This window comes from Arvicanthis niloticus, chromosome 9 (assembly GCF_011762505.2).
Source record: "Arvicanthis niloticus isolate mArvNil1 chromosome 9, mArvNil1.pat.X, whole genome shotgun sequence".
Lineage (NCBI taxonomy): Eukaryota > Metazoa > Chordata > Mammalia > Rodentia > Muridae > Arvicanthis > Arvicanthis niloticus.
This window is the reverse complement of record NC_047666.1, coordinates 28967553-28988866: the sequence shown is the minus strand read 5'-3', so window position 1 is coordinate 28988866 and position 21314 is coordinate 28967553. Positions and strand designations below refer to the sequence as shown.

General features: G+C 42.0%; 1 protein-coding gene and 1 pseudogene across 1 annotated transcript in view; both read left to right on the top strand.

The window, feature by feature from the left end:
* Window positions 1-21314, top strand: part of Chchd6 (coiled-coil-helix-coiled-coil-helix domain containing 6) — a 206279-nt gene that overhangs the window by 87853 nt on the left and 97112 nt on the right. The gene's annotated exons all lie outside the window — the stretch shown is intronic.
* On the top strand, window positions 20930-21139 carry LOC117715117 (small ribosomal subunit protein eS28 pseudogene; annotated as a pseudogene).

Below are 21314 nucleotides of genomic sequence, written 5' to 3'. Positions count from 1 at the left end.
TTGAGTTTGTCTCAGTTTCTGTCTTACCAGCTCATTACTGCTGTTTATTCTCTTGAGCTAGGGTGCTCTCTTCTTTACCTGTTTCTTGCTGTGGTGGCTTGGGCTGTTGATTTGAAGTATTCTTCTCTGACTGTCTTCTGAAGCTGTGCATGCTCCTCTAGACACAGTTGTGATTTTTTTTATTTATTGTTATGTAGCTCAAGTTACTTTTTAATTCTGCTGTAACTGTGTTTGATGTGAGCCTTGGGTTTCAACACTTGGGATCTTCCCAGCTGCTCAGCTGCCCTCCTGCTGTTGAAATCTATTTTGCTGGTGTTCACGGGTTTTGGTAAGATTTCAGGCCATGACATGTATGAGAATGTGTCTTATGACCCATGGTCAGCTCTGGAAAGTTTTCCCTTAAGCATGGATGCAGCATGTCTTGCTTTAGGGTTTGATGGTTGCTGTCTGCTCCCTGTTATCTCTTTTTTCTCTCTTTCATTCTTTTTTTTTCCATTTCTTTTCATTCTCCTCTCTGACTTTTTCAAACTCTGTGTCGAGGCTGCTCCCTACTATCAAGGTGACGGGCTCAGCACTGCTGTGTGTCCTCAGCTCTGCCATCTCCTCTCACTGATATCGAACCCCCTTTTTCCTGCCGGTCCCTGATGTCCAGTCTCCACTCATGCTTCATGGTTTGTCTATTTCTCCTTTGACTCTTGCAAACCCTTACTTTTAATATAAGAAACATGTAAAGTGTCATTAGTCACATAGTCTCCCATGTTGGAGGAAGATGTCATTTAAGTCTTTGTGTTTGCTTGAACGCTCTCCTTGCATCCTTTATATCTAAAGATGTGTCCCTTGTGAATAGCCTCTTGTTCTAATCTCTTGCTTCACTCTTGGCTTTGGTCTGCCTACCTCTGTGCTACTGCTTTCAGAGCCATACAGATAGCACATCCACCTGCACACCACAGGCACCACAGAGAATCACGGTGTCTCTGCTGTGTGGATCATCCTCTCCCGTCCCAAGTTCTTCCTGGGGATTCCATGTAGTAGTGTGTTAGCTCGTGGTCTGTCTGTCTCCCTGTAGCTCTTAATTGTAAGTAGTGTTCTAATCAGGATCATAGGAAATCAACCTCCACAAAAACCTCTCTCATGGCCACATTTCACCTGCAAAGCCAAAGCTCAGGTGGCTTGTACAGCTTACTTACTAGGATCCTACACCCAGTGCCTTGGACTGGATTCAAACTTCATTTTCTGTGTGACAAGGGAATGATGACTAAATGAGTGAGCAGCTAGCTATTTATCTGCCATTCTTATTAGCTAAACTGTGAGCTTGAGATCAGGAAATGTGTTTTCTGCTTCAGGGTCTGGCACTGGGTACATACTTAAGAAATGTCAAGGGAGGGAACAGCAGGTGAGGATAACTGCTTAACTAAGAAGGGAACCAGCATTCCCTTCTATAAACCATTAATTTGTTAAGCCTGTTGTCTTGGCCTCCCCCTCTCCCCCTCTCCCCCTCTCCCCCTCTCCCCCTCTCCCCCTCTCCCCCTCTCCCCCTCTCCCCCTCTCCCCTTCTCCCCCTCTCCCCCTCTCCCCCTCTCCCCCTCTCCCCCCTCTCCCCCTCTCCCCCTCTCACCCTCTCCTCCCCGTCACCCTCTCCTCCCCGTCACCCTCTCTCCCCCTCTCCTCCTCTCCACCCTCCCTCCTCCCCCCTCCCCTCTTCCCCCCCTCTCCCCCATTCCCCTCTCCCCCTAAGTTAACTGGGCAAATGGGCAAGTTACTGTCTGAGCTCTGAACACAACCAAGCCATGAGCTGAGGATCCCCTCTAATGTGTTGGGAAGATCATGGCGCTCTCTCCTGATGGGCAACAGAAAACAATCCTCCTGCCTTAGCCTCTTAAATACTGGGATTACAGATGTGTACCACTACACCTGGCTCTTGCCTGGGTCTTAAACTGTCCTTTGGTAAAGGACATGAGCCTCCCCTGGAAGAACTGCTACATCTCCATTTCAGATGCTCCTCAGCTCCAAGGGACTTCTCATGGTTGCTTCTCTCTCTGCTACTTCTTGGCCATGGGAAAGCTTATCTGGACCTTTTGTCTATGCTGCTCAGTCCTGGCTGCCGTGCCATCTATGCATGTCTAGCGTTTTGACCTGACCAGGGATGCTGAGCTGCTGCTGTCAGTTGGGACTTGTTAGTTAGAGACGGTAGAGACCATCTAGCTTAAATAATAGGATATGAAGGCTTCACAGCTGACAGGCTGTGAATTGACCTGAATGAAGCCTGCCCTAGAGCCTGGGAAGCAGGAATTTGTCTTGCTAGCCCACCCATTCGGTGGGAAGAAGCCAACATTTTAATCTCTAGCACTTCAATTCACAGTAGCCCTCATAGGTTCCTTGAGGCCTCTAGCAATAAAAGGAATGGTGATTAGCCTGGGGACTGTGTAGGTGGCAGGTCCTTGTAAATGTTTATTTCAGCCCCCAACCTCTATATTCAGGCCCATCTGCCTTTAGGGAGCCGCCCTCCTCAAATATGTCTAGCAACAAAGTCCTTTGTGTCCTACTCAAGCCTGAGAGCTTGCACTAGTTTCTGTTTTATTACTATTATTTTTAGTTTGCAAGTAATGATTGTACACTACTTGCAATATGATGATGTCCCTCTGTGGTCTGGGGCATGTGTTATTTATGTTCTTTACTTGTTCACATGGTGCTGTCCCTCCTTTGTCTCAGGTGTTGATGGTTTGCATTCTTTGTCTTGATCAGTCTGGTTTGGAATCTGTTAATTCATTGATCTTTTCAAAGAATCAGCTTTGACTGCATTTTTTTTTCCTGTTTGGTTTATTCCTCTGTTTTCCACCCATGCCTTAAGTACTTTTAAGTTTAATTCTTTTGTTTTGTTTGGTTTTCTGAGCTTTGAGTCTACATGGTGTGGATTCGGTGTATTCCTTATGTACCTGGGGCTAAAGTACATATTCCTTTTAAGGACTTCCTAATGTGTTTTATAAATCCTGCTCTGTGTGTAGTTCAGGGCCAGCAGATTTCAATATGTGGGAGCTAGGACTTCCTCTCTGGGATTATGTTTCTTCATGTACTGTGGTGCCTCAGTCTCAAATTCTAGATAGTCTGTCTGACTGATTTTTTCCAAGCTCCTGGGACACCACCAGGTAAGACCTGTTCTCAGGTGAGAAACATAGCCCGTCATGAGCTCAGCCAGTGCCTCCCTGCTCATGCATTAGCTGCCCAGCCTCCACTTACTTATAGGTCATTGTTCAGGGTTGTGGTCTTCCAGTTTTTCCAAAAGTTATCATTTATTTTCTGTAGGAGATGTTATGGAACAAATGTCTATGTCTTCCCCAAATTCACAGGTTGGACTCAGCAAGTATACCCTGGGTCCACCATACTGGGAAACTGATTGACACTGTATATGTAATCTTCCAGTTCCCTCTCTGTCTCCTCAGTAAAGGGAAAGCTCTACTTATTAAAGGAAAGTAAACCACTAGCAATCTTTACTCCCTGGCACCTCATCATAAAAGAAAGTATGTTTGGCTTACTGTCTCAAAGGGAGGATGCCATGGAGCTGAGGTGAGCAATGCTGAGGACTGTAAGGGACCCAGCTCTGGTTTTGGTGCTGTCACTGTATGTGGTGTGGGTTCCACAGAACAGTGCTTAAAAGTAGGGCCAATGCTTTGCAAAGTACATACAATATTTGGCCAACAGGTATTGATCAAAAATGAAGGGAAAAGGACTTCTGATTGTTGAGGTCTCATAGAATGCCAAGGTGTTCCCATTTTCTAAATCAAGAAGAGAGGGGAAAAAGTGAAGCTCCAAGAGATGAGGCCACTTAACACCACACATTTATTGATGCTCAGAATTGGGATTCAAAACAGTCTTCTTTGACTTCTGAGAATTCAGTGACATGTTCATATGTCTGTGCCCTACTGCAGGCTCCTGAGTAAGCATTCTGTCACCTCTGCTCTTCAAACTCTGCCTGTTCTGACCTGTGCTAGTCTATCTGCTATTATCTAGAGTGCTAGGGATGTCTTCTTCAGGCCTTAAGTCAAAGCATCCCATAGCACCAGCTTAGCTACTCTTAAATGTTTGTGGATGGAAACAGTTTCAGAAGCTTCCCTAAAACATGTGGTCATATTCTAGGATGTCTGAGTAGTGACATCCTCAGAGCTTGCCACCAAGAGACAGTGAGATTCCTGAGAAACCTTCAATTCTTGGAATAGATACTATCCCTGTGTTTCCCTGTCTCTTGTTCTTTCTGCTTTGTGGAATCCTTAGGAACAGGACTAAAGTAATCCAACCCCAAGAAGGGAGGAGGTCCAGCCAAGATCAGAGCCATCTAAGTTAGAACCATTATCTCACTTCTTAGAGCAACACTGGGTTATAAAGGTGTGATTTCTCCCACTTGAAGTCTACTGATGTGGGATTGTTTTTTCATTGTCTTCAGATGTTAGATCATGTCCTACTGGGTGTGCCCCACATGGTTAAGAAGGTTAAAGGAGGACTGGAGAGATGGCTTAGCAGTTAAGAGCATCTGTTGCTCTTGTAGAGGACCCAAACATAATTCCCAGCACTTGCATTAGGCATTTCACAATTGTCTATAATTCCAACTTCAGGGCATCTGATGCCTTTGGACTCCTGAGCCACTGGTACTCATGTGCACATAATCACCTGCCCACACGCAAACATATACACACGCACATAATTAAATTTTTTTTAAAAAAAGAGGTTTACAGGAAAGACACAGTGCCCAGACATGGTATTCCCAGGAGTAGAACTAGGATTTCCCCAGGCACAATGACAAGTCACTAGTTGTCTGTATGTGAACTTGCTATCTCATAGGCATGTATAAGCTTACCTCCCACCCAGATGTGGGCATCAGTGTACATGTACACACACATACAAAGCACAGAAATACAAATGCATGTACATGCTAAACCCCCTTCCCCCCACACACACAGGAGCGCAAGTGCACTTCAGTATTCTAAGCAAAGTCAGAGCCCTATTCCAGAGGGCTAGCTACTGTTTTAGGAACCCTGATAGAAAACCAGTGTTTTTAACAGGTAGGTATACATTTGTACTCTGGCAGGATGTCATCTCAGCACATGTCTTCTCCTTTCTTGGCCTAGAAGCAGGAAGATAGACAACTCTTTCTAGAAACTTGGTAACCCACTTGAAGGAAAAAGTGCTATTACTGTTAAAGGTCTCAGTGTGTAGTCATTCTAAGAAGTTTCTAAACAGTGCCTTGTAAGAACAATTTGTACTATCTTGTGTGTGTGTGTGTGTGTGTGTGTCTGTATGTGAACTTGCTATCTCATAGGCATGTATAAGCTTACCTCCCACCCAGATGTGGGCATCAGTGTACATGCACACACACATACACATACACCTGTGGGGGGCATTCTTTGATGATGGTGAATGGAAAGAGCATTGGTTTCACACCCACACCAACCTGGGTCCTCATCCAACCTAGCCACCTGACAGCTGTGAAGTCTGATCCCAGGGTCCTTATTCAGCACCTGCTGGATGGACAGTAGCTGTCAAAATGATGAGTATGGGTCATCATTAGTTGGAGACTAAAGATCTGACCTCCTGATACAATGTGCGAAGATTACAGCTCAGCGTTAGGTGACCTGAGCTGTAATAACTAATATCAGTGCTTTTTGACAATTCTGAGAATGAACTAATTAGTGCAACTTGAAGATCTAAATCTACTCAACACATCTGTGTGCTATGTTACCTGCCAGGCCCCATGGCATGGGGAGGTTAGGCAGAAATGACTGAGGGTTGTTCAGAAGCATCTGGATGATCAATAGCTATAGATACATTAGTGTAATAATAATTAGGACAATTATAAAACATACTCAAGTATTGTAGGAGTACAGATGGGAGATAACAATTCTGTTCAGATAAAAAATAAAAAAATAATGTCAAGCATCTTAATTGCAGTCATAGAAACCAGCTTGGGCCATCTTGAACACAAAAGAAATGGATTGGATTGCAGGGCCTCACCAGTGGGTGTGGGGAGTGGGCATCACACCTGCCAGTTGAGTTCTCGTGCTGTGCCTTCCCACAGCCCTTTGTCCTATCAAATCAGTCTCTGTCAGCCCCTCTATCTTATCATTTTACAAGATTTAGTTTTGTGAGATGGTAACTATATGAGTCAAGTCTGACATTTCTTCTTGATCAGTCCACGGCAAAGGACATACACATATCTGGTCCCCTTCAAAAAAAGGATATCTTTTCTCAAGATGTCAGCATGCAGTTTTACTAGAGTATGGAAGTACTAGATTGGGTCCTAGACCATTGAAAAAAGAAGAGTATTTGAACAGAGCCCTGAAAAGTCACTAGGCAGCAGGCAGAAAAGGGTGTTTGTTTGTTTGTTTTGTTTTGTTTTGACAAAGAGCAGGATCCAGAAGCAAGAACCTTGAAAACCCTGGTATCTTTATACAACTAGAACTTAGGTGTGCTAAGGACAGTATTTTATAGCTGTCTAAGGCTTGGTCAACTTCTGATACCTGTTCTTACAAGAAAGATCCCAGACCTAGATTCTAAGTGGAATCAGTTTCTAAATAGGCTCCTGATGGGACAGCTTTTCTAATGGCCAAGAGGATGATGCCAGACCATATAAGCTGCATTTTCCCTCTGTGCAGGGGAAACTCTGTTTACCTGCACTGTCTCAGCCCAGGCTGTGGACAGTACTAATGCCTACACAGCCCCTAATTTCCTTAGGAGATGGGAGACAGCTGCCCTCCTGCTTATCTTTATGGGTTGAGGATGCATAGGGCCAGGAAACCTTTCTCTGGTTGGTTGCAGGTTGCTTCTCTGACTCTCTTAATCTCAGAGCACTCTAAAGACCTTTTCTAACTTGGTAACTTACAAAACCCTCCACTCTGAAGTTGCAATGAGTGTGGAGCATGTCTTGTTTTGTAGTCTCTGAGCCTAGAGCAGTGGTTCTCAAGCTGTGTGTTGCAATCCCATAAACAGGGGAAAACTACCTTTTTTTAGGGGTAGCATATCAGATATCCTGCATATATATTTATATTATGGTTCATAATAGTAGCAAAATTAAAGTGGCAATGAAATGATTTTATGGTTGGGGGGGTCACTACAACATTAGGAACTGTTTTAAAGTGTCACAGCCTTAGGAAGGTTGAGAACTACTGTCTTTAAAAAAAACCCATGGCTGGCTATAAATTCCTTTCTGATCAAAAGCTGGAGCTATCTCTCAGCTCTTGTTCTCTGCAAGGAGTCGTGATTGTCACACTGTCACGTTAAGCAACTTCTCTGAACATATACTCCTCAGAGCTGCAAAGTGAAGCAGCAGGCCCCTGAATTGAGTACTGCATCCATTTCCTCTCTCCCCAGCTGCCTTTCTAGCCTGCAGAATCAGGTCCACCCATGAACTCTACTCTACCGGACTCTGGCTTGTTTCAAGTGGCACATTGTTACAGTGCACTCAGAGACAGCCCCTGCCTCCCTCATAGGCATGGATTTTATTCTCCATCATTACTTTTTAAAAGGTGTTCAGCTAGAAAATTGCATATTATTTCCTCTGTAAAGGTTTCTCCTTGCTGCCTTTGTGCAGCTACAGCTGTCATAACCACAGTTGATATTTTGTGTGCCCGTGCATGCAAGTGCCTGGTGTGGAGAGAGATAATCAGGCCGTCCTCTTAGGCAGCCACCTTCCAGTTTGGCTTTTATGAACTGGATTTAAAAAATAAGTCAGATCATATCATTCTGCTGCTCTTGCTTCATAGAAGTCAGTATGAACCTTTCACTACAGCCTGCTGGCCCTGCACCTCTGGGCATCAGCCTGGTTTTCATGCATTTGCTCCTCCCCACTTCCCAGCTATGTGCCATTGTGTTTGTTATGTTCTTGTTTCTATCCCTTGGATGTGCCAATGTTTTTTTCTGCTCAGAGGCCTCTGTATTTTCTGCTAGGAATAGCCCTGCCTCGATAAGTCCTTATCCACTGATTTAGCTTATGTCTTCCATCACTCCTTGTCTTCCTCAATTCACTGTGGTATCCCAGCTCTGGGAGGAGTCCAGGACTATGGTTATTTGGTGAGGTGTCTTAGCTCTGAGAGCTGTCTCAGACCACAGATATTTAGTGAGGTGTCCTAGCTCTGAGAGCTGTCTCAGACCACAAGTATTTAGTGAGGTGTCCTAGCTCTGAGAGCTGTCGCAAACCATAGGCATTTAGTGAGGTATCCTATCTCTGACAACAGTCTCAGGCCACAGGTATTCAGTGAAGTGTCCTAGCTCTGAGAGAGCAGTCTCAGGCCACAGGTATTCAGTGAAGTGTCCTAGCTCTGAGAGTAGTCTCAAACCATAGGCATTTAGTGAGGTGTCTTATCTCTGACAACAGTCTCAGGCCACAGGTATTCAGTAAAGTGTCCTAGCTCTGAGAGCAGTCTCAGGCCACAGGTATTCACTGAAGTGTCCTAGCTCTGAGAGAGCAGTCTCAGGCCACAAGTATTCAGTGCATTTTTGTTCTAGACTGATAGTACAGAAGCCTAAAGTAACAACAGGATTGCAGCAGGACTTGGCTAAAGTGCTAGCAGGGAGGTACAAATGGGTCCCTGCAGACCTGGTCTCTGCTGCTTTGTTTCTACTGGTCCTTCTTTGCTCCCAGAACAACATTCTGATGACATGGGTATGGGAAGGCAGCAAGCCAAGGATGCAGGTGGAAAGCACAGTGGCGGTAGCAGGAGCAGGCTGGGTGTAGTGCCAGCCGTCCCACCCCCAGGCGATTTTACAGTGCTAGAGGTCCTGTGTGGCTGTCATTCTGTGCAAACCTGGGCTTTGTCCTAGAGTGCTGTGCCTGTTTCCAACCATGTAGTTTCCCTTCCTGGCACTTGATGAGACTGTAGAGTGATAAATGGCTTCTTACTAGTCTATCTTGAAAAAATTATATACCAGGTGGACTTTATCAGAAGAAGGAACCTATTATGTGACATTTTTGCCCTGTCATCTTGCTAACCAACCCTGAAGTGACAACAATGAAGAGAAATAATGTTTAGGTGCATCCTCTTCCAGGACTGGGTGGGGAGTGTTAGCATTTGACATGTAAATAAATAATTTTTTTTTAAAAAGAAAAGGAAGAAGGTATTCATAGGTACATTCCATAGATGTATCAGACACATAGCTGTCTCTGGAGCTTTCTGTTGTCTCCTTTCTATGGTTTTGATCTTTGCTTCCATGGCCCACATGGAAGGTACCATGCTTTGGCTGTATAGTCCCTCACAGCTGAAGCCTCTTTTCTCCTGTCTCCAACATGGACAGTGCATGCCCAGTCTGAGTGGGAGAGGAGATGTACCCTTATCATGACAGCCTGTGAATAGAAATTTTTGAAGGATGCAGCATCAGAAGGCACTGTCTCCAAATGAGACCTATTTTCATGCCTCTTTCTGGTAATAAAAGGAAATGGGGGCTGCCGAGAGAGCCTATGATAGCTCAGCAGATGGTCTTGTAATAGAATGTTTTCTCAAAGTTTTCTGCGAGGCACCAGTGAATTTCAGGGATGCACGTGGAGCAATGAGGAGCAAAAGACAGAACTTTGAATGTCCCTTTCAGATGAACATTTATGAATTGGATCCTTTCTGGCACAGGTACATGGTTGAAAGATGAAGGATATACTTCTAGAAAAGTGGCCTACCCTGGCTACTTTAATGTTCTCTGGGCAGTTGTCTCCTTATCCTGTGTTATCACTCAGTGAGTTTTTCCTTGGCTCCTGCCTGTTCCATTTGGGTTTGACTTAGTCAGACTATCTGATAATTCATGTAAGATCTGTACCTCTGTAGCCCCTTCCTGAACAGTGCTGACTCTCAAAGTGGGTATCCTGACCTGGCTGGGATGGGAAGGGAAGAAAGAAGGGAGGACCAGATCCTGTAAGGTGGTTTCTCTTCAAACCCAGAGCAGGCAAACACAGGCATGTCTAGGACCCCAGCACTGGAGCATAAGTGCTCCAGGTCCCATGGCAGCACTACAAACTGAGGAGGTGTGGAGCAAAGCTGCACCCCATTAAATGCTCATGGCAAATCCCTGTTAGAGCCCAAGCTGCTGAGCTCACTGTTCATGTCTTCTCCTACATCAGCAGTGCAGTGGTCCTCCATCCTCTCGCCACACACCAGCTGTGTGTGGACTTGGAAGACAGTGTATGGACCTACTGTTCATGTCTTCTCCTACATCAGCAGTGCAGTGGTCCTCCGTCCTCTCGCCACACACCAGCTATATGTGCACTTGGAAGACAGTGTACAGACCTACTGGTAGGGAAGTGTACTGTCAAGTAAGCAGGCAGACATGGCCACATTCCTTCTTTGCAACTTCTGTCTTAGCAGACACAAAAGCACACACAGTAAGATCATCTGTCAGTAATTTGGCAGCTGGATGTGTATTCCTTGTGCTAACTGCTGTGCTCTGTGCTGTGGTCATGATGTGAGGGCCGCTTAGAAGGGGAAGGCTGCCAATGACATTATTTTACAGTATGGGTAGGTGTGGCTTCCCACTTCAGGCCAGAACCTCAAGGCCTTGTGTTCTGCATTCAGTGACAACAGCAGAGATGGCTGCTGCTGCTCTGTCTTCCTTGTCTTTCTCCTCTTCTTCTTCCACCTCTTCGTCCTTTTCCTTCTTGCCATTTTCTTATTCTGTATCCTTGACTGACCATGAAGTCACCCTGGAATTCTACTGAAACCTGTGGTGATCCTTTTGACTCTGATTCCATTATGAAGATACACACACATCGTTCAGGCCTCACTCCTGTTCTCCTGGAGTGCTGGTTTCCTGACTGATGGCCTTTTCTTGGGTATTTCAGTGACTGTATTCCAATATGATCCATTTTCTTGGATCTTCTATAATTAGTGTTGGTTTTGAGATAGAGTTTCACAGCTGAAACCAGCCTTGAACTCATCATCATACTGCTTCAGAATCTTGAGTGCTGGTATTATAGGTGTGCACCTCCATGCCTGGCTATTCCTTATTAAAATGTATGCTATGAAATCACCCATATAAAGCACTTTCTTCTATGGGTTTTGGTATATTTGCTGAGGTGTACTAGCCATCACCACAGTTGAAACTTAGAACATTTTATCTCCCCCAAGAATCCTCTTGACCCTAGAAGTCACATCACATCTCAACTGCTGGCAGGTACTCACCCACTTCCTGCCTCTGTGTTTGCCTGGCAGGAGTCCCCATCTGAACATGATCATGCAGTATGTGTGTAGTATGTTTATACTCACCCTGTCTCTCCTCCCTTTCCTTTCTCTCTCTTTTGTCTTTGAGATTTCATACCATGTGTTTTGCATATTTACTACCCCTCTCTGCTCTGATCCATCCCCATTTCTACCCAGCCACTCATCTTAATGTTCTTTTTTTTTCCCACCCATCAAGTCAAATTTGTGCTGCCCATATATTCTTGTAGTATGGCCTTCCACTGGAGAGCGGTTGACTTACCAGTGTCTATATACTTAAAGTTCCTTGGATGGGAGTGAGACTTCATACCCACCTTCTTCTTCCTGCTGGGATTTGATCTGGCTTGAGCTTACACAGGTCTTGCACATATTGTCACAGCTGCTGTGAATTCATAGATGCAACTACTCTACTGTGTCTGAAAGACATTGTTTCCTTATAGTCACCTAACACCTGTGGCAGACATTGTTTCTTTATAGTCACCTACAACCTGTAGCTCGTACAGTTTTCAGTAGCCTTCCTCTCCTCTGCAATGACCTTTGAACACTGGGTGTGATGAAGATGTCCCATTTGGTGATGAGCCTTCAATAATCTCTTATTCTCTGGACCTTGAAAAGTGTGGGTCCATGTTAACTGCTATCTACTGTAGAAAGGAGCTCCTCTCATGAGGGCTGAGAGATGCACTCATCTACTGGTATTGTGGTAAATCCTTAGGAGTCAGTTAGAGGAACCTGCTACTATTATTCTGCTAAATGGATAATTTAGGGCCTATGACCTGTCTAACTATGAGTCCTTGGCCCACTAATAGTTATATATACCACTAAGGTATAGGTCTTGTCTTGTAGAGTGGAGCTCAAAGACAATCAAAAAGTGGTTGCTTATTCCCATCATGCTTATGCTACTATTGTACCAGGACAGTTATCATTGTAACTCTTGGGGTTCACGGGTAGGCAGGTTTAGTGATTAGTTTTCTTCTCTGATAGCAGGTGGTATGCTTAGCACCTTCCAGCACTATGGAAAGTATCCAGTGGGGATGAAGCTTCCGGGTTCATCCTTGATTTTCTCCATGTTCTATGACTCAAATATGTGGTGTCTTCAACAAAAGGATTTTACTGCGAAGTTTTGGGGGTTCTCTGGGACCTCACTGGCTAACAACTCCAAATGAGGTAACTATTTCCAGGCACTAAGATTTTTTTGTTAGCCTGTGGCTTATTTTTTATTGTCTGGTTTTCAAGGTTCATTTGTATATCAGGGCTTTCTTTTTTGCTGTGGCCAAATTGTATCCCATTGTATAGAAGCACTGCACTTGAAATCCATTCATTAGTTGATGTCATTGTGTGGCTGTGTATAGGGAAAGGGAAAAGGACTGCTTCTGAAGGTGGGAATATTATATTATATTTTATTTTATATTATATTATATGCAAACTATATATTGATGTTTAAAGTACAAGAATGTGCTTTAAAAGCCCATGGTAGTTCTACAGGTGGGTACCTGGAGGCAGGCGGTCAGAAAATAAAAGTAAACACAGTACAGGCACTAACTCCACCTCCCAAAGGTCTTCATGCTGGTGCCTTAGTGGAGATGATCTCAGATCATCTCAAAATTCTATTTGTTTTTGAGATTTGGCTTTTTACATTGGAAAAAAAAAAAAAGCCATTGCAACGGTGAATAGGCATGCCTTTTTTCCTGATTGAATACTTAATAATAACACTTTTATTATCATGAAGACAATTCTTGGCTGACATGTAACTTGAAAGCATTGCATTGAATTAGATACTGTGTTGGTGCTTTATATGCACACTCTTAATTAACCACACTGCAGCCTCATGAGACAGAGCTGCTGTCAGTCTTCTCTGTGTAGAAATTAAGAAACTGAGGCTTAGAGAAGCTAACCATGTACACTCAAGCAGAAGACAGATACAGGTCAGGATTTCTGACTGAAAAGCAAGCCTGCGTCTGGAACCCTTTTATACATATCCTTCAACACTGTGAATACCCTGATAGATGGAAAGGAGGGACATTAAGGACGGTGATCTAGATGTCTCACCATTTACTTTCTGCTTGTATCCATGCCTTGCTGTTTAGCCTCTGTGAACATCGAGCTTATCTCAACACCTACTGCTTAAAAAGCTGCTCTTTATCAAAATCCTAGGTAACTCAAGTGCACACTAAGTGTTTGAGACACATTGTTGCCATACAGGTTATGCATGGCATTCAATTTGAGGGTCCATGGTTTTATCCAAACATATCTCCAGATAGGCTGACTGCTTCAAGTTGGTTACCTGGGAGAAAGGAATCTGTCTTCATAACTCTACTTCTGTACCATCTGCACCAAACTACTTAATCTGAGTCTTATTTTCTTTGTATATTAAATGAGAGATTTGTTTAAATCTTAATTTTTACAAAATATTTAAAGCTGTGGACTTACCTCTTAGATTCATTGGCTTGGCTATGCAGTGTTTGTTTGTTTGTTTGTTTATTAAGGTGTTTATTTACTTTAGATCCTGTCAAAGCTTCCCCTCCCTCCTCTTCTCCCAGTCACTCCCTCTCACCTCCCTCATCCACCACACCTCCCCCACCCCACTCCACTTCCCCCATCCACCTCTCCTTGGGCCCTTCTCCTCAGAACAGGGGAGGCCTCCTATGGATATCAGTCAGCCTTGGCATATCAAACTCTTCTTCTATTAAGGCTAGACAAGGCAACCCAGTTAGGGGAAAAGCAGGCAGTGTAGTCAGAGACAGTCCCTGCTCCCACTTTAGGAGTCCCACATGAAGACCCAGCTGCACAACTGTTACATATGTGCAGAGGTTGGCCAAGTACTTTTAAATATAAAATTTCTATCCCTTTTACAAAATTTCAGAGTATTTGACATACTAATTATGCATATTCATGGATAGCAATGATAATTTGATTCATGTATATAATGTGTAGAAATTGAAATTTCTATTCTTTTAATTTCCAAGTTATTTAGTAGGGTACATTACTAAAACTGACATTTAGTTATTCTTTTCACTGCATTGTGTAGTTGTGGTGTATTATACCTAAAGGAGTGATGAGTTTTTACAGCTGTCACGTGAACTCTCAGGGAATGGAAGCATTCAGGGCGGGGGTGGGGGCTGGGGTGGGCTTTTAGATGTGCCCATGCATCAGTCTTGTTGGTGTATTTAGCCAGTGTTCTAAGCCCTTCCTCATTTGTCTTCTTTAATCTTGGGAGAAAGTGTTTCACTAAGCTAGTGTCACATGCCTTACTTGGTCTTCAAAAATGGTCATATTTTGGTAAATTGTGCTGGTTGTTGTCCCTCCATCCCCAAACAAAGGTGGCTTTCTGTTGCTTCTGCCTCCCAGGAGGTGTGTGTCTCTCAGCTCCATGTGTTCTGAGCACTGAGCACCCAGTGGTGCAACTGTCCCTCAGTCCAAGCAGACTGCCAGCCAGGTTGTGTGGCCGTGCTGATATCTTCCTGTCCTCAAGAAGTCTACTTGTTCCATCAGCATTTCCACAGTAGAGTATTGAAGCCTCCGACCATGGTTGCAGAATTATTTGTGTTATATATTTGCCTGTCAGCTTTGCTTTGAGTACTTTAGTTTATTAAAAATGTGCATACTTAGTGTTATTATTTCTTTGGGAATACTGATCTGCTTTATTGGAAACAGCCTTCCTTGTGTTTGGGAACATTTTCAATCCCAGGCTTTGTCTGATAGTAACAGATTCACAGTGGCTTTCCTCTACCAGGGAGGTGTCTGTGTACCTTCCTTCATTCTGTTTTAGAACCTTTTGATTTGTATCCAAGGGATATCATTAGAGCTTTGCTTTTTCATTAGGGCAGAATAATGTGACTGCTTAAGATCTCTAGAACCTGTGACTATATCCCATATGCAAAAGGGACTCTTCCTTCAGGTGTGATCAAGTTAAGGACATCATGAGATGCTAAGGTTGTCCTTCATTGTCCAAATGGCCTCAGGGTAACCCAAGGATTCTTACAAGGTAAAATAGAAGTCAGAAAAGATATAAGGAGGGGTGAAGTCAAGCTCAATGTATAGTCACAAGCCAAGAGAAGAGAGCATCCCCTAGACACTAAAGTCCATAAAAGCCAGAAACAGTAAGGAAAAGATTTTTTCCTAGAAGGCTCCATCCTCTAGAATATCATGGACTTAGCCAGGTAATCCTCATTGAAACATCTGCCTCTGAACCTGTAGGATACATATCATTGATGTGCTTTTAGCAACAAGGGTTTATTCATTTTGTTGGTGGTGGTAGTGATTTTTTATACCAGCTCTAAGAAATGATACAAGGGTTCCATCCACCCCTAAATAAATCAGGGTTGTTTTTTTTTTTTAAATCTATAACCTTTGTTGCTTTTTATTTGGTTACATTTTTAGGGCTGCTATAGAAATTACATTCTTTTCTCTCTTTTTTAACTCTATGGCTTACTGTGTTCAAGAATATTTGATTTCTTCAGGACTTACTAAGAAGTTTGCAATGAATTTGCTTAGTGCTTTTTGCACACTTCAGGTCTGTAGTTTGGAGATTCCCCACCCACTTCCAGGCTTGGTCTCTGCTTGCCTGTGGCTGAGCTCTGGAAGGGTCTGTTCCATTGTTCTCACTGTTAGCTCTGTTATCAATTTTTAAAGTATTTTCTTTTTTTTCTATATGGTTTTTAGTTTTAAAATTTTGAATTATTTTAAAATGAATTCTTTGATAATTTCACACAATGTATTTTGATCATATTACCCTCCCCCAATTCCTCTCGGATCCATCTCCACCTCCTTACCTATCTAACCTTGTGTTCTCATTTTATTTTTTTAAGCCGATCAAGTCCAACTTGTGTTGCCCATATAGTTTTAGGTTTAATGGTCATCCCCTGGAGTGTGGTGAACACACTAAGGGCCACATCCTTAAAGAAAACTTACATTTTCTCTCCTAGACACTGTCAGTTGCCAAAAGCTCCTTACTTAGGGGTGGGACTTTGTGTTCCTGTCCCCCCTTCACAGTGGGATTTGGTGTGGCTTGAATTTGCATAGGTCTTGTGCATGTTGTCACAACTGCTGAGTTCATATATGCAACTGCCTTGTTGTATCCAGAAAATACTGTTTTATTGTATTCATCTACCACCTGTGGCTCTTACAGTCCTTCCTTCCTCTCTTCTGCAATGACCCTTGAACACTGGGTGTGATAAAGATGTCCCATTTGGTGATGAACCTTCAATAATCTCTTATTCTCTGGACCTTGAAAAGTGTGAGTCCATGTTAACTGCTATCTACTGTAGAAAGGAGCTCCTCTCATGAGGGCTGAGAGATGCACTCATCTACTGGTATTGTGGTAAATCCTTAGGAGTCAGTTAGAGGAACCTGCTACTATTATTCTGCTAAATGGATAATTTAGGGCCTATGACCTGTCTAACTATGAGTCCTTGGCCCACTAATAGTTATATATACCACTAAGGTATAGGTCTTGTCTTGTAGAGTAGAGCTTAAGTACAGTCAGAAAGTCGTTATTTCCATAATGTTTGTGAAAGATGGCCAGAGGGGTTGTTCATTTTGTAGATGTTGACTTTTTTTTGTTCTTTGTATACTCTAGATATTTCTGTTTATGTTTCCTATCCTCTTCACTTGAGTGTTAATGTCCTTCATTATAGAGGTTCTTTAGTTTCATGGGGCCCAATTTATCAATTGTTGGTCTTAGTGCTTAGTTCCAGGGTCCTGCTCAAAAAGTATTTTTTCAGGCCTTTAAGTTCAAACAATTCCCCCTCTATAGGAGTGCCAACATCTTTGATCCATTTGGAGTTTTGTACAGGGTGAGAGATGGGATCTGGTTTCATTCTTCAGCCTGTAGGTATGCAGTGTGAACAGCACAAAACTCAGATGGCTGTAAGCGTGCAGGCTTATACATGGGCTCTCAGGTCTGCTCTGTTGATCACGTGTCTCTTTATGCCATACCATGCTGTTTTTGTTACTACATCTCTGTAGTACTTCAAATCCCAGGTGATGATAGCTCCAGCAGTTTTTTAGTTGTTCAGGATTGTTTTTTGGCTACCCTGGGGTTTTTGGGTTTTCATATGAAATTTAAGGGTCTTTTTTTTTTTTTTTTTCTTCAGTTTCTGTAAAACATTGCACTGGCTTTTGGTGGGAATCTTGTTGAATCTGTAGATTGCTTTTTGTAGGATGCCTCTTTTCACCTTACTAACCCTACCAGTCTATGAGCATGGCAAGTCTTTCCATCTTATGGTATTGTCTTCAGTTTTGTGGGGTTTTCATTGTACAAGTCATTCACTACCTTGATTAGTTTCAAGTTTTGGGTTTTTTGTTTGTTTTGTTTTTGTTTTGTTTCTGATGCTACTATGAAAGGCACTGTTGCCTTGCTTTCTCTCTGTGTATAGTTGCTATTTGTATATTGGAAGACTACTAATTTTTTTAGTGTGAGTTTTGTATTCTGCTAATTTCATGGATGTGTTTATCAGCTATGGTTTTCTGGTGTAATCTTTAGTGTTCTTTATGAAAAGCTTTATGTTATTTATAAGTCAGGATGTTTTGACTCCTTTCTAGTTTTTATCTCTCCAGATCTCTTTTATTCAGCTTACTGCTTTAGCTAAGTCTTCAAGTAGTCTATATAGAGAGTTGGGGAGGTGAGTGGATACCCTTGTCCAATTCCTGAAGTTAATGGAAATGTTTCCAGATTCTCTCCACTCATCATGCACTCCCTATGGGCTCACTGTAGATTGCCTTTATTATGTTGAACTATGTCTTCTGTATTCCTAGATTTCCCCAGAGATTTTATCATGAAGGCTACTGGATTTTGTCAAAGGCCTTTTTTCATCTAATGAGATGATCATATTGTTTTTGTTCTAGTGTCTTTTTATGTGATTGATTACATTCCTTTTTAATTTATGTATGTAGAACCATCCACTGCATCACTGGACAAAGATGACTTGATCATAGTGAATTATCTTTATGTGTTTGGTTGCAAGTATTTTGTTGAGAACTTTTGTGATCATGTTTGTTAGTGATATTTTTTTCTGTTATTGGACAGAAATAATTTTTTATTTTTGCCTAATTTTCATATTAGAGAAACACTGGATTCATAAAAAACACTTTGTAATGTTTTTCTATTTTACAGAATAACTTGAGTAGTAATGATATGTGTTCTTCTTTGAAGGTCCAGTAGAATTCTGCACTGAATCCATCTAGTCCTGGGCTTTTGGGGGTGGAGAGGAGGATTTAAATACTGCTTCTATTTCAATAGATGTTATGGGGCTATTAAAGCTGTTTATTTCATTTTGACTTAGCTTTGGTAGGCTATATATACCTAGAAATTCATCAATTTCTTTTAGATTTTTCAGTTCCCCCCTTTTAATTGAAAATTCTTTTATACAATAAGATATTAACTGTTTTCCTCTTCCCCAGATCCTATCTACCTCCCTCCCTACCCACCAACTTTATGGCTTTTTCTCTTTCAAAAAGAATACAAACAAAAATCCTTAAGATACAACAAAGCTAACCACCCCCCCCCCCCAAAAAAAAAAAGTAGGAGACCACTAGGACAAAAAAAAAAAAAAGTCAAAGCAAATGAAAAAAAAAGTCCACAAAAATACCACTGAATCCTTTTTTTTTTTTTTTTTTTTTTTTTTTTTTTTACCACCTACTCCTAGGCATGAGGCGGTGACCTGGACTCCATTGGAAAAAACTGATTTTCTTTTTGCAAGTAGCAATCAATTGCAGATAGCTTCTAGTTAGGGATTGGATCCTATATCTCCCTCTCCCTCTCAGTGATGAGACCCCCATCTGGCTTGAACCTATGTAGGTCTTATGTGTGCTGCTCTAGTCTCTTGGTTTCATATGTGCGTTGGTCCTGTTGTATTTTTAAGATACTGTTTCCTTGGAGTCATGCAGAACCTCTGGTTCTTATAATATTTCTTCTCCTCTTCCACATAGATATCTGATCCATGAGGGGGCATGGCTTTAATGAAGACATCCCATTTAATGTTGAGTGTTCTAAAGTTCTCACTCTCCATACAGTGTTCAGTTGTGGATCTCTGTGTTAATTCCCATCTGTTGCAAGAGGAAGTTTCTGTGATGTGGGTTGAGCAAGTCACTGATCTATGTGGTATAGCAATATGTAAGCAAGAGTCCATTTATTGCTGTGTTCCTTGTGCAGAATAATAGTATTAGGTTTTCCCCTAGACCCAAGACCTATCTTGTTTCATATTTTTGGCCATTTTAGTCGTGTCAGGTATGGGTTTCATCTCATGTAGTAGGCCTTAAATCCAATCAAGACATGGTTGTTTACTCCTCAAACATTGGTGCCACTGTTGAACCAGTATATTTTGTAAACAGGTCATTGTTGTAGGCCTCACAATTTATAGCTGGTTGATATGGATAATTACCTTTCTTCTCTAGTAGCATTCAGAATACCCTTCAGTACCATAAACGCTAGTCAGTAGGAGTAAGTCTTCTCTTAGGCACCAGGTCCACTTCTCCATGTTCAGTGCATAAGTGTTGTATTCAGCAATAGGGTCTTGTCATCAGGCTGTGGAGAGTAATCAATAGCCTTCACAAACCCTGTGATATCTGGGGGTTTTCCATGAGGCCTCTCTGTCCAACAATTCAACAAGATGTAACCCATTCCTACCACTTAGTGACAGAGATGTCTTACTGGAGCATTGTCTCCCTTATTTGATAATTCTATTTAGATTCCTTTTCTATTAGGAAGCTTCTAAAGTGTACTTCCATATGGTTTTTCAAATGACCTATAATGTTAGTTATCCCTCCCCATAGTTCCTTCTTTACCCTTTTCTTCTATCTCCTTCCCAATTTAATCCTACTGTAGTTTCTACTTTGTATCTCCTTAACAATATATTTTGTTATCCTTTCCTTGGGAGATTTCACCTCTGCCCCACCCCTTTCTAAGTACCCCACCTCTGTGATTAATCAGATTATAACACAGTTTCAGAGCTCACATACACATATAGGAGAAAACATTCTGTATTTTATTTTAGGGTCTGAGTTACTTCACTTGGGATGATTCTTTTTTAGCTCCATTAATTTACTTTAGAATTTTATAATTTAATTTTCCTTAACAGCTAAATAACATTTTGTTGTGTAAATGTACCACATTTTCATTATCTACTCACTGGTAGATGGACATCTAGGTTGTTTCTACTTCCTTGTTATTACAAGTAGCACAGCAAGGAGCATGTATGAGCAAAAATCTCTGTTGTAGAACATAGTCTTTGGGGTATCTGCCCAAAAGTGATAGCTGCGTCTTGAGGAAGATGAGTTCCCAGCTTCCTGGGGAACCACAGCACTGATTTCCATGGTGCTGTACAGTTTGTACCCCCATCACCAATGACTGTGTGTTTTTCTTTTCCTGCATCCTCACCAGCATGTGTGATTATTTATCTTGGTCATTCAGTGTAGGGAAACATAAAATCTCAAAGGAGTTTTAATTTGCATTTTTCTGGTGACTAAAGCTGTTGAACATTTATATAAGTGTTCACCATTGGTGTTTCATCTTTTGGAAACTGTTTAGTTTTATATCCCAGTTTTTAATTGATTTTTTTAGTTGTTTCAATGCTCAGTTTTGTTTTTAGTTTTTTTATATATTCTAGATACTAACCTATTAGATATATAATTGTTTTTAAAAATACTTTTTATTTTATTAGTTGCCACTTTGGCTGAATGATAGTGTCTTTTGTAATACAGAAGTTTTTCTGTCCCATTACAAAATTTCAGCTCTCTGCCAGATTGCCAGCATCATGGACATGAATTGTGTGCAGCCCATCAAGCTGGCTAGGGTAACCAAAATGCTGGGAAGGACCAGTTTGCAGGGTCAGTGCGCGCAGGTGTGAGTGGACTTTATGGATGACACCAGCTGCTCTAGCATCTGAAATGTCAAAGGCCCTGATTGAGAGGGTGATGTGTTCACCCTAATGGAGTCAGAAAGAGAAGCTCAGAGGTTACACTGACCTTGCTGCTGGGTCCTGGATATCCACTACTTAGCCAATGGAATGACCTGCAAATGTTAAATAAAACATTCGTATTTTTAAAAAATGAAATTTCAATTATTAATTGTTGGTATTTAGTGTATAGATGTTTATCCCTTTAGATTACATATCCTGTTGGTAGATTTTTTTTTCCTTT